Raw genomic sequence first — 12,657 nt, 5'->3', positions numbered from 1 at the left:
TACCAAGGGCTCTGTGTGATTTTCAAAACCTTTCCCCAGAGCAAAGAGCCCCTGACACCCCTAATCATTTTTCCTTTTGAATCTTTTCCAATATATCTCGTTCTCTTGCAATTGCTTCATCCAGACTTCTTTTGCAGTTTCTCTTTGTGTGTCCCTCTTCACCACAATAATTAGTTGGGGTACAGGAGAAGTTGGCTCAGGGGTAGGGGAAGCAGATGGAGCAGATGGGGTCTGGGGTGATAGAATAGGATGCAGCAGAGGGGGTTGAGACGTGTGGAGCAGGTGTTGAAGGGGGTGGGAGAGACACTGGCTGAGCAGGGGGAAGCACTAGAGGAGCAGGAGGGTGAGCCACAGGCAGAGTGGGCAGAGAAGGGGGTAGGAGACACTCAAGAGGGTCCCATCTTTTTGAACTACTTTTCTCTCCTGCTTCCTGTGTTTCTTTCTCATTTGCTTCCTTCTCTTTTGACATTTTGTATACTCTTATTTTCTTATCCCAGATTTCATTTTCAAGCCAGCAGGCTGCATATAACATTACTTCCTCATTTTGGTTTTCTTTTAACATGTCTGTTCAAGGCCCTGCACGTCCACTTTTCTTTAGATCCGTACCAGGGCCAATAAACAGGCCCTTCCTGAATCACTTCCTTTGACCAAATTTCAACGCTATAATTGATCATTTTAATTCTGTCCAATTTCTTTAAATTTTTATCAGCATCCCAAAGTTGCATCATTTCCCCTAAGGGACTGTTGGGAGGAATGTCTTTTATCTCTTTCTTTTCCTTCTTTGTATTCTGGGAATTCTTCCCTGCACACTGACCTATGATTCAATAATAAATTGGATTATAATTTAGCTATTTAATAATATAATAATCAAATTATAATTTAAATATTTAATATTATAATTTAAATATTTAGTAATATAATAATCGGATTATAATTTAAATATTTAATAAATTACCAAAATAATTTGAGTTTTATATTTAAATTAATTCCTTAATATTATAGTTATATTATAATTTAAATATTTAATAAATTACTAAAATAATACAAGTTTTAATTCCTCAATATAAAAATTGAATTATAATTTAAATATTTAATAAATTACTAAAATAATTCAAGTTATTAATCCCTTAATATGGGAACCTAATAAGACTGCCAGTCTCAAATGATAACATAAAGTGTTTCAATAATACGGGAGAGAAAAGGAAAAACCTATATGTAGGAACCTCAAAGGGATCGTGGGAAAATATACCGGTTGTGGGAGATCCAACCGGAGATCAAAAAAAAACTACAATTAAGATGGCGGCCCAACCGGAGACCGGATGAACCCTACCAAAAACTACAACCAAAATGGTGGCCCACCCAGAAACCGGATGAACCCTACCAAAAACTACAATCAAAATGGCGGCCCAACCGGAAACCGGATGAACCCCACCAGACTCTTCCGGCCCGTCTAGGACCCAATTTCAAACTCCACCCCTCGTCGGAGTGGGGGGGGGAACCCTCCCTCCTCCGGGGAGTTCTTCAGAAGAAATTAATATGGCTCCTGCCAGACGCCACCGAACACCTCTCCTCTGCAGCCTAGATCTTAAAATAGCTGAGACACTGACGGTTTCTTAAAAATTAAGATGGCGTTCGCTAGACACCACTAGGCACACTCTCCTCTCTGATGTTACGATTGGTGGACCTCCGATCCTCCCTCTGATGGCTTGTTGCTAGGGTCCTCATTGGTGTTCAGCTCCGTCAGTCTCTGGGGCGTCGAGTGATTGGTTTTCCCCCTAACCAATAATTCCTCAAGATGTTTACATCATAAATTATTAAGTCATCTTAAGAACATTCCAGAACGTTCCCCTCTTTTCTATAGACCCACCACTCATCCCCCATTGGTGTGTAAGAGACGGTCCAAAGATCCCTCATCTGCCTCACGATCATCGCCAAGGATAGAGACTGAGCACAGGAGTCCTGGCCTGGCTGAGGTGGGATTGTCTGCTGAGTGTTGCCTACGGGTGTGCCCACTGGGAACTGGTACGCATTCCTGAGGAAAATTAGCGCAGGTCACAATGGACTGCGCCGTTCTTGCTGCCCAGGTGGGAAGGACTGTGCTGAAGCGGAAAGGAATGACCTGTCCTGTACACCTCTCCGGTACACCTGTCTTGTACGTCTGTCCTGTACCTGCTTCCCAAAGCAACGGACCCCATAACAATGGCTGTAGATTTCCCAACCTCTTGGCCAGTTGCCCCTTGCTTCTGAAAAGGACTATAAAGGGACCTTCTGAAATAACCGAGTCCGAGATCTCCCCACGGAAAGAAGACGAATCTATTGGCGGAAGACCACGAGGACTTCGTCTCATCCGTTGGTAGCTATTGCCCCTCTTTTTCCCCCTCTCTACTTTGTTTTTCTCTCTCTCTCTCTCTTACTCTCTTCTATTGCATTACTGTGTTGTGGGCACTTAATAAAGGTGCACTGTTTTGATTAAAACTGAAATCTCTTGTGTCCTTTTACACTCTGAGATCAATAAACGAACCATCACGACCCCCGCTTGCATTAGCGGATCGTGACATGGTGTCACCATCTAGCAATCACATAGCAGCATTACACCCGTACAGTCACAATAATAATTAACTTATTAACTGTATATAACAAGTAACTTTTAATTTCTTTTTAACCAAAAAAACCTTTTAACCATTTATTACAATCTCAACATTCTCCAAAAGGACTCTTTGGAGGTATTTCAGGATTGTCATCCCTATAGTTGATACTCTTTTTCAACTTTACTTTACTGCCCCCTCTGGGCATCCTGCCATGTTTTATTCCCCGAAGTTCCCACTGGACTCACCAGTGAGATTTTCAGTGGTCCTTTCCTGCAGACTGTTGGGGTGGCTCAGCCTACTCTCAGGCTGAAACCATCAAATGTCAGTCAAACCAGGGCCGCCCACTGGGTGGATTTCCCCACTCAGGACAGTGGATCGGAAGGCAGACCAGACGAGATCACTGAGATCTAGGTTACCTCCCCCTGGGTGGCTCCCAATCTTAAGTTACCTCCCCCTGTTCCAGAAAGTTCTCCCTTTCTTAGTTGTTAATTGGTTTCCTGTTGTGACTCCCGCCTCCCTGTTTTCCCCATTTGTTCGGAAGAATTGTATCCTCCCCTCTGCTTGTACCCCACTGGTTGTTTTCTCTTTCCCTGCCTTGTTCCACCCCCCCATAAAATGGTGTGCCCAATGCTTCTCGGGGCTTTTTCTGGTTCCTGGACCCTCCCACAAGTAAACCTGTTGGAACCCACACCAGAGGCCCCTCCTGCCTTCTTTGCTTCCGGACTAACGCAGGCCTAATCCATCGGCTGCCCGACGTTCTTCCTTTGAGGAGGAGCCAGCACACGCATCCATCTCACGCTGATTCCACTGAGCCATCCAGCGAGGACGCTGTGGAGGCTAACGCTGCGTCCCCTCTGCCCGAGGGCACGCCGAGGCTTGTGATTGCAAGCCCCCGGTTGCGTTAGCTTGGCGCACCAAACAGCGACTACACACGTGAGTTCCTGCATCGTCCTCACTGCCAGGGGGCTGCGAGTGTCAGCGATTCGGAGACGCCGACGCCTCTCGTGGCAGTGCGCTCTGTTTTAAAAGTTGCGCTCCGAGAGGAGGTTGCCAACTCCTGCCAGGAGAACAGCCTGACCCGGAGGACCCCACCGTGCCATTTTGTTTCCAGGACCAGAGACCTGTGTCTTCTTTGCGTGTGTGTAAGTATTTTTGCGATTCCCGGCCCCTGGGAAATTACCTTTAGTCTCTCCTTTTTGCTGGTGGTGGGTGAAGTTGAGGCTGAGATTTAAGATGGGAGCTAAGCTTTCTCAGCCTCAACGGGAGGTTTATCGCCAAGTTGGGGAGTCCCTGAAGAGTTGTGGGTTACAGTTATCAAAGGGGTTTTTGAAAAGGTTTGTTGAGTGGCTCTTCTTCTATTTTCCCCAGATGTCCCCTGTTAATTTGAAGTCAGCCATGTTTTGGCAATTTGTGGGGGACAAAATATTGGAATTAAACCAACGGGGAAATCCCTCTGGAGAGAGGTTTCTCTACATGGTCTGGGCTTTGAGTGATATACACAAAGCTAATCGGAAAATAAAGGAAAAGCCCCGAGTTCTCCCCAGTTCTTCCCAAGTCCCTCCTTCCTCCCCTCGCGTTCTTCATTCCACTACCCCGTCGCTGAGAAGATCGGGAGGTGTAAAATGCTCAGAAGCACAGGGTTGCCACTGTCTCCCTGACCCTTCTCGATCCTCTCAGCCACCCTGCCGAAGTAGCCCTGGCCAAGCTGTTTCAGCTTCTACCCAAACCCGCTCTCCTATGCCGTCTTCCCCGCTTGTTCACCCAAAAAGCGGTTCCCAGTCTTGATGCCCTCAAAATGACAGCAAAGGCTTTTCTTCATCCACCATTTCGCCCCCTTTCCCTGCTGTTCCTGCATTCCCCCAAAATAGAGGAGACCACATGGCACAGCCCGCCTTTTTTCCTTCTTCTTCCCACAATCCTCTTGCCCCCCTCCTCCTCACTCTTTCCTGGCCCCGCCCCCTCCTAATGTGATGACTGTGAGCTCCTCCTTCGCGTCGAGTAGCGCCCCCTGCTTTGGGAGTCCCCACCTTTCCCGTGGCCACTCCTCTTTGTCCTCAGCCCCCGCCTACTGGGAGGAGCCTTCTGGTTCCCATGCCTTGTCTTCCGGTTCCCACGCTGTGGAAACCAGAACTGACGCCATTTTGAACCCGGAACTGGGAGCCTCCTCCGGTCCCTTCGCCACTCCGGTTACTTATAACCGAGCTGGCGGCAACCCCACCTGGAAACCCTTTGACCCTGCTGGGCTCAAAGAACTTTGTAAAGCTCAGAAGGAGTTTGGGAGGGAGAGTCCATATTTCCGGAATCTCATGTGGGCCACCCTCACTAATACAGTGCTGGTCCCAGCAGACCTCCAAAGCATTTTTTCTTGCTTGCTTTCTCCAGCCGAATTCGAGATGTGGGATGACGGGTGGAGAAAGCAACTAAAAGAGGTCCTCCCAATCCTATTGCAGGACCCTAATAACTCAGGGGTTTCCATGGACCACCTTACCGGTGAGAGGTTGCTGGCCAAGCCACAAGACCAGGCCCGAAACACCCCAGAGCCGGTCTTAAATGCTGTAAAGCATGCGGCGGAGCAAGCATTTTTAATGATGCCCCCTAAATCAGCGCCTCTACTAAATTTTACTGAAATTCAGTAACTTCCAAATGAGCCATTTATTGATTTTATCGACAAATTAAAATTAGTGGTGGAGAAGCAAGTGGAAGATACAAGAATTAGAGAAAGCATAATCACTCAAATAGCAAAAGCTAATGCAAATTGTTGGGGTTTTAAGAGGTCTAGTTTTTTTTCTGTTAAAGGAATTTTCCCCCATTCTGTTACTAAGACGATAAATCGCTGGGTTCTTGAGAGAAAACAAAAGACCTGGCTGCTCCTTTTGTTTCACCTGGGTGTGTGGTCAGTTTGCTCTCTGCGTTCGTTCGGGGAGAGAGAGAGAAGAGCTGCTGGTTCTTTTCAGCCGCTTTTCTTTCTGCTGGAAACAACACCGGGATCCCAAAGCCACCTTCCCTGCCCTGCTGGAGGCCGGGCTGTGGCCACCCTGCCCTGCCGTTGCTTCGAGCCTTCGCTACGTTGTAGCCACGCTCACCCTGCCTGCCCAGATCTCTGGGGGGTTCCCCGCTTGGATACATCACATCTGCCACCTGGGATTTGTGTTCATCCCTGCCGCTCCAGCCTGCCGCTCCAGCCTGCTTTTCCCGAGGGTCCGGCCAGGGGTTTGTGAAGCCTTTGTTCCATCCTTCCCCAGGATCCCAGGCCACCAGTGCCGCGTGCTCCCCAAGCTCGCTCTGGAGCGCCACCTGCAGCCGCGGGGAAACCATCGCACCTGCCCCGCTCACCGGGAGCCGCCAGCACCCCTGCCGGCTGCAAGCGGAACTGCACCCAAGGAGAAAGAGCCTGACAGCTGAGAAGGCTGGGACTGGGTTTGTGATTGTTTGCTGTTAATGCCATAGTCGTTGTTTGTTTGACTGGTTATATATATAATAGTAAAGAACTGTTATTCCTATTTCCCACATCTTTGCCTAAAAGCCCCTTGATTTCAAAATTATAATAACTCGGAGGGAAAGGGGTTGCATCTGCCATTCCAAGGGAGGCTTCTGCCTTCCTTAGCAGACACCTATCTTTCAAAACCGAGACAGATCTTGGCGCCCAACCGTGGGGCCTGAGGGCATTAAGAGAGAGAGTTGAAAAAGGAACAACAGCTCCTGGATAACTTAATTTTGTGTGCTGGATATAGGAACCTTGCTAGGCAGCACTATGTGGTCTACTTTACCCTGGTTCGGGTGGCAGGTGGTCATGGCTATATTCTTCCCCTTTGCAGCTCCTTACTTGAATATGGCTCCTCTGACTAAGGCTACCATTGCTGTTATCCAGCTTGCGCTATGGGTCAAGAAGGTGAGGAATTCATGGGTTTTTAAATTCCTCTGGAATGTGGGCACGTGGATAAAGGGTTATCACACACTAAGTGCATGTTTTTGGGGTTATGTTAAAAATGGTACCTTCTGTGAGGAAATGACACCAGGGGAAGTTTTCTCCCAACCCCTCAACCAGTTCTTTGGGCCCACTCCACCAACTTTCGAAGGGTTTAGATTTCCTCTGAGTACTAACCAACTGGTGCTGTTAGGCCTACTCTATTTAGCACTTAAGAATAAATTGAGATTGGCTTGGATAACTACCCAGACACCAGCCCCAGACACTAGAGACCCTGCCCCACAGCCTGATACTGCCCAACAGCCCGCCTCAGAAATGGACTATCCAAACTGGCTGGGGGTACTGATGAAGGGGATGCAAGAGATGCGCCAGGAAATACAAGTGCTAAGGGAATACACCTCCTCAGCTAGTGAAAAACCCTCTCTCTGCCCCAAAGAGGGTGAGTCCAACGGTGCAGCAGTGGAACCCACGGATGTTACAACCGTCCAGGTTTCAGGTGAACCACAAGGACAATCACAGCCAGCAGCAGTCACCCCTGTGCAAAGGAGGAAGTGTAAGACCAAATCAGTACGATCAGTTAATGATGATGGGCAACCAGGGCCCTCAAACCAGCAGGAGAGTCAGAGCCGGAAATCATCACTGAGTACCTGTTGTACGACAGTCTCCGTGGTATGCGAAAAGACATTGTGTGAAGGGGGTATGAACCTTACACAACCTGGCTGCTTCAGGTTTGGGACCTTATGGGCACAGGTGCAACTGGATAGTGGTGAGGCAAGGTATCTGGGATCATTGACCCAAGGTATGTGGGATCATTGACCCAGGACCCAGGTGTGGACCAGATATTTGTGAGGGAGCCAGGGCCCCTTTCTCTCTGGGAGTGGTTCATAATGAGTGTGAGAGAAAGGTTCATTCACAAAGAAAGAATGCAAGAGTACCATCATAGAATGCAGTGGAAGACACTCGAGGAAGGGATCCAGCAGCTAAGAGAGGTGGCAGTATTAGAGGTACTCTTGGGGAGGGATGGACAGCATGATAATGACCCTGATAAGGTCAGGTGCACAGGACAGATGATGTGGAACCTGGCAAAGCTAGGGCCACCCAAATACACCACCTTCATTGCAATGATTGATACTGAGAATAACCGAGAAACAGTGGGCTCTGTCGCCAACAAGCTCAGGAATTACGACAGTATGCTCAATGGTCCGCTGAAAGCTCATGTCTCTGCTGTGGTCCAGGACCTCAAAGAGGAGATGAAGGAGATGAGGAAGGAAATGAGGGAGGAGATGAGGGAGGAGATGAGGAGGGTCAGTGTGGCACCAGTGCGAGTCACAGGCCCCCAAATCAGAGCCCGTCGTCCCCCAGCTAGAGAGAGGGTACACCCCACGAGCTGAGCTGTGGTTTTTTCTGTGCGAGCAGGGGGAAGACATGAGAAGGTGGGATGGGAAACCCACCTCTGTCCTGGCAGCACGGGTGTGTGAACTCAAGGAGGGAGGCACTAACCGAGGGGGTTCCGCTAAGGTGAAAGTAACCTCAGCCTCCCGTGACCAAGCTGCCAGGTATTACAAAAGGGAGGATGATATGTCGGATCCCCTTGAAGGTACCTCGAGCATGTACGCCCAGGGAAAGAATGATAACCAGGGCTAGAGGGGCCCTGCCTCTAGCCAGGAAGTGGTACTGGAAAACCGGGTTTTCTGGACGGTGTGGATTCGATGGCCTGGCACATCAGAGCCACAAAAATATGATGCATTGGTTGATACTGGGGCACAGTGTACTTTAATGCCATTGGGACATGTGGGGGCAGAACCTGTTTCTATCGCTGGGGTGGCCGGGGGGTCACAGCAGTTGACCCTGTTGGAAGCTGAGGTGAGCCTGACTGGGAAGGAGTGGCAAAAGCATCTGATTGTGACCGGCCCAGAGGCCCCGTGTATTCTGGGCATAGACTTCCTCGAGAATGGCTATTACAAAAAGGACTCAGGTGGGCATTTGGGATTGCTGCTATGGAGGCAGAGGGCATTAGGCAATTGAACACCCTGCCTGGACTATCAGAGAATCCTTCTGCAGTTGGGCTCCTGAAAATGGAAGAGCAATGAGTACCAATTGCCACCTCAACAGTGCACTGCCGGCAGTATCGGACAAATCGAGATGCTGTGATCCCCATCCACAAGATGATCTGTGAGCTGGAAAGCCAAGGGGTGGTCAGCAAGGCCCAGTCACCCTTCAACAGCCCCATCTGGCCTGTGCGCAAGTCTGACGGGAAATGGAGATTGACTGTGGAATATCGTGGCTTGAATGAAGTGACTGCACCATTGAGCGCTGCTGTGCCAGATTTGTTGGAGCCCCAGTACGAGCTGGAGTCCCAAGCAGCAAAGTGGTACGCCACTATTGACATTGCTAATGCATTTTTCTCCATTCCTCTGGCAGCAGAGTGCAGGCCTCAGTTTGCTTTCACCTGGAGGGGTGTGCAGTACACCTGGAACTGACTGCCCCAGGGGTGGAAGCACAGTCCCACCATCTGCCATGGACTGATCCAGGCTGCACTGGAAAAGGGTGAGGCCCCAGAATATCTGCAGTACATTGATGACATCGTTGTGTGGGGGAACATGGCATCGGAGGTATTTGAGAAAGGAGAGAAAATCATCCAAATTGTCCTGGAAGCTGGTTTCGCCATCAAGAAGAGCAAAGTCAAGGGACCTGTGCGAGAGATCCAGTTCCTGGGAGTAAAGTGGCAAGATGGATGACGTCAGATTCCCACTGAGGTCATCAATAAGATCACAGCAATGTCTCCACCGACCAACAAGAAGGAAACACAAGCTTTCCTAGGTGCCATAGGTTTCTGGAGAATGCACATTCCCGAGTACAGCCAAATTGTGACCCCTCTCTACCTGGTTACCTGCAAGAGGAACAATTTCCACTGGGGCCCTGAACAGCAACAAGCCTTCACCCAAATCAAGCAGGAAATCACTCACGCAGTAGCCCTTGGCCCAGTCAGGACAGGACCAGAGGTGAAGAACGTGCTCTACTCTGCAGCCGGGAGCCATGGTCTGTCCTGGAGCCTTTGGCAGAAGGTACCTGGTGAGACTCGGGGATGGCCACTGGGATTTTGGAACCAAAGCTACAGAGGGTCTGAAGCCAACTACACTTCCCCAGAGAAAGAAATCTTGGCAGCTTATGAAGGAGTCCAAGCTGCCTCAGAAGTAATCGGCACAGAGGCACAACTCCTCCTGGCACCCCGACTACCGGTGCTGGGGTGGATGTTCAAAGGAAAGGTTCCTTCCACGCATCACGCCACCGACGCTACTTGGAGCAAATGGATTGCCCTCATCACACAGCACGCCCGAACTGGAAACCGAAGTCGCCCTGGGATCTTGGAAATAATTATTAATTGGCCAGAAGGTGAGACTTTTGGGTTATCTTCTGAAGAAGAAGAGGAGCAGGTAACACGTGCCAAAGAAGCCCCACCATATAACGAGCTACCAGAGAGTGAAAGACAATATGCCCTCTTCACTGATGGTTCCTGCCGAATTGTAGGCGCTAGGTGGAAATGGAAAGCCGCTGTATGGAGCCCCACACGACAAGTTGTACAGGCTGCTGAAGGAGAAGGTGGATTGAGCCAATTTGCTGAACTCAAAGCCGTCCAATTAGCTCTGGACATAGCTGAAAGAGAGAAGTGGCCAAAGCTCTACCTCTACACTGATTCATGGATGGTAGCCAATGCTCTGTGGGGTTGGCTGGAAAGGTGGAAGAAGGCAAATTGGCGGCGCAGAGGAAAACCAATCTGGGCTGCTGAGGAGTGGAAAGGCATTGCCACTCGGGTAGAGAAGCTATCCGTGAAGGTCCGTCATGTAGATGCTCATGTCCCCAAGAGCCGGGCTAACGAAGAACATCGTAACAGCAAACAGGTAGATCAGGCTGCAAAAATAGAGGTGTCCCAGATAGACTTGGATTGGCAACATAAAGGAGAGGTGTTCCTAGCTCGATGGGCCCATGATGCCTCAGGCCATCAGGGCAGAGATGCCACCTATAAGTGGGCACGAGATCGAGGGGTGGATCTAACCATGGATAGTATCTCCCAGGTTATCCATGATTGTGAGACATGCGCTGCGATCAAGCAGGCCAAGCGGGTGAAGCCTCTGTGGTATGGTGGGCGATGGTCCAAATACAAGTATGGGGAGGCCTGGCAGATTGATTACATCACACTGCCTCAAACCCGCCAAGGCAAGCGCTATATGCTCACAATGGTAGAAGCCACCACAGGATGGCTGGAGACCTACCCTGTGCCTCATGCTACTGCCCGGAACACCATCCTGGGCCTGGAAAAGCAAGTCCTTTGGAGGCATGGTACCCCTGAGAGAATCGAGTCTGACAATGGGACTCATTTCAAGAACAACCTTATAAACACCTGGGCTAGAGAACATGGCATTGAGGGGGTGTACCAAATCCCTTACCATGCACCAGCAGCTGGGAAGGTTGAGCGGTGTAATGGGTTGCTTAAAACCACCTTGAAGGCACTGGGTGGGGGGACTTTCAAAAACTGGGAGATGCATTTAGCAAGAGCCACCTGGTTAGTTAACACCTGAGGCTCCACCAGCCGAGCAGGCCCTGCCCAATCCGAACCCCTACAAACAATAGATGGGGATAAGGTTCCAGTGGTGCACATGAGAGGTATGCTTGGAAAAACTGTTTGGGTTAATTCTGCCTTGAGCAAAGACAAACCCATCCATTGGGGTTTTAAGAGGTCTAATTTTTTTTTTTTCTGTTAAAGGAATTTTCCCCCATTCTGTTACTAAGACGATAAATCGCTGGGTTCTTGAGAGAAAACAAAAGACCTGGCTGCTCCTTTTGTTTCACCTGGGTGTGTGGTCAGTTTGCTCTCTGCATTCATTTGGGGAGAGAGAGAGAAGAGCTGCTGGTTCTTTTCAGCCGCTTTTCTTTCTGCTGGAAACAACACCGGGATCCCAAAGCCATCTTCCCTGCCCCGCTGGAGGCCAGGCTGTGGCCACCCTGCCCTGCCGTTGCTTCGAGCCTTCGCTACGTTGTAGCCACGCTCACCCTGCCTGCCCAGATCTCTGGGGGGTTCCCCGCTTGGATACATCACATCTGCCACCTGGGATTTGTGTTCATCCCTGCCGCTCCAGCCTGCCGCTCCAGCCTGCCGTTCCAGCCCGCCGTTCCAGCCTGCTTTTCCCGAGGGTCCGGCCAGGGGTTTGTGAAGCCTTTGTTCCATCCTTCCCCGGGATCCAGGCCACCGGTGCCGCATGCTCCCCAAGCTCGCTCTGGAGCGCCACCTGCAGCCGCAGGGAAACCATCGCACCTGCCCTGCTCACCGGGAGCCGCCAGCACCCCTGCTGGCTGCGAGCGGAACTGCACCCGAGGAGAAAGAGCCTGACAGCTGAGAAGGCTGGGACTGGGTTTGTGATTGTTTGCTGTTACTGCCATAGTTATTGTTGTTTGTTTGACTGGTTATATATATAATAGTAAAGAACTGTTATTCCTATTTCCCACATCTTTGCCTAAAAGCCCCTTGATTTCAAAATTATAATAACTCGGAGGGAAAGGGGTTACATCTGCCATTCCAAGGGAGGCTTCTGCCTTCCTTAGCAGACACCTATCTTTTAAAACCGAGACACAAATGAACCTTGTAAAAGAATGATTATGAGCCTTCCGCTTGATCCTTCACCAACGCTAAAGCAAATGATTTGACATTGCACAGCCTTAGTTCCAATTGACCAACCAAATTTAAAAATGAGGGGGAATGTGGTAGGAGCTGCGGGTGCCGCTGAGGCAACGGCACCTCAGGACAAGAGGGTGACAAACAGAACCTGGACTTGTCATAGATGTGGCAAGCCAGGACATGTGGCCTGGAACTTCAGAGCTCCAGCCCCGATTAATCAAAGTTCCTGAGCTGTTTCCCCAGGGCAAGTACCATCACCCACTCACATGGAGGTACAGCCGGGAAACTGAGGACCCAGCGCGGATCTGCGGCCCCGTGTGATGACATAAATAAAGAAGCCGTGACCAGAAAAACTGTGACTATCGCTACTGCAACCACGATGGACTCCATCACACCTCAACGGGTCCTCGTGAGTTGTGAAGGATTGAAAGACTGCTGCTTGTTTATTATAGGAGACACCACGCGTACACCAC

General features: G+C 49.9%; 1 long non-coding RNA gene across 1 annotated transcript in view; it reads right to left on the bottom strand.

Annotated features, from left to right (window-relative positions):
- The window catches only part of LOC121675735, a 7,300-nt gene extending 4,509 nt beyond the window's left edge, over positions 1 to 2,791 (bottom strand). Inside the window, exon 1 of the long non-coding RNA XR_006020204.1 lies at positions 2,778 to 2,791. This is a non-coding gene — a long non-coding RNA (uncharacterized LOC121675735). The remainder of the gene's footprint in view (positions 1 to 2,777) is intronic.
- Positions 2,792 to 12,657: the final 9,866 nt, after the last annotated feature.

The sequence above is a fragment of the Corvus kubaryi genome, unplaced genomic scaffold (assembly GCF_017639235.1).
Source record: "Corvus kubaryi isolate FWS band 111438036 unplaced genomic scaffold, C.kubaryi_AGA036_p1.0 75, whole genome shotgun sequence".
In the NCBI taxonomy this organism is placed as follows: Eukaryota; Metazoa; Chordata; class Aves; order Passeriformes; family Corvidae; genus Corvus; species Corvus kubaryi.
This window is presented reverse-complemented; position numbering and strand designations above follow the sequence as displayed.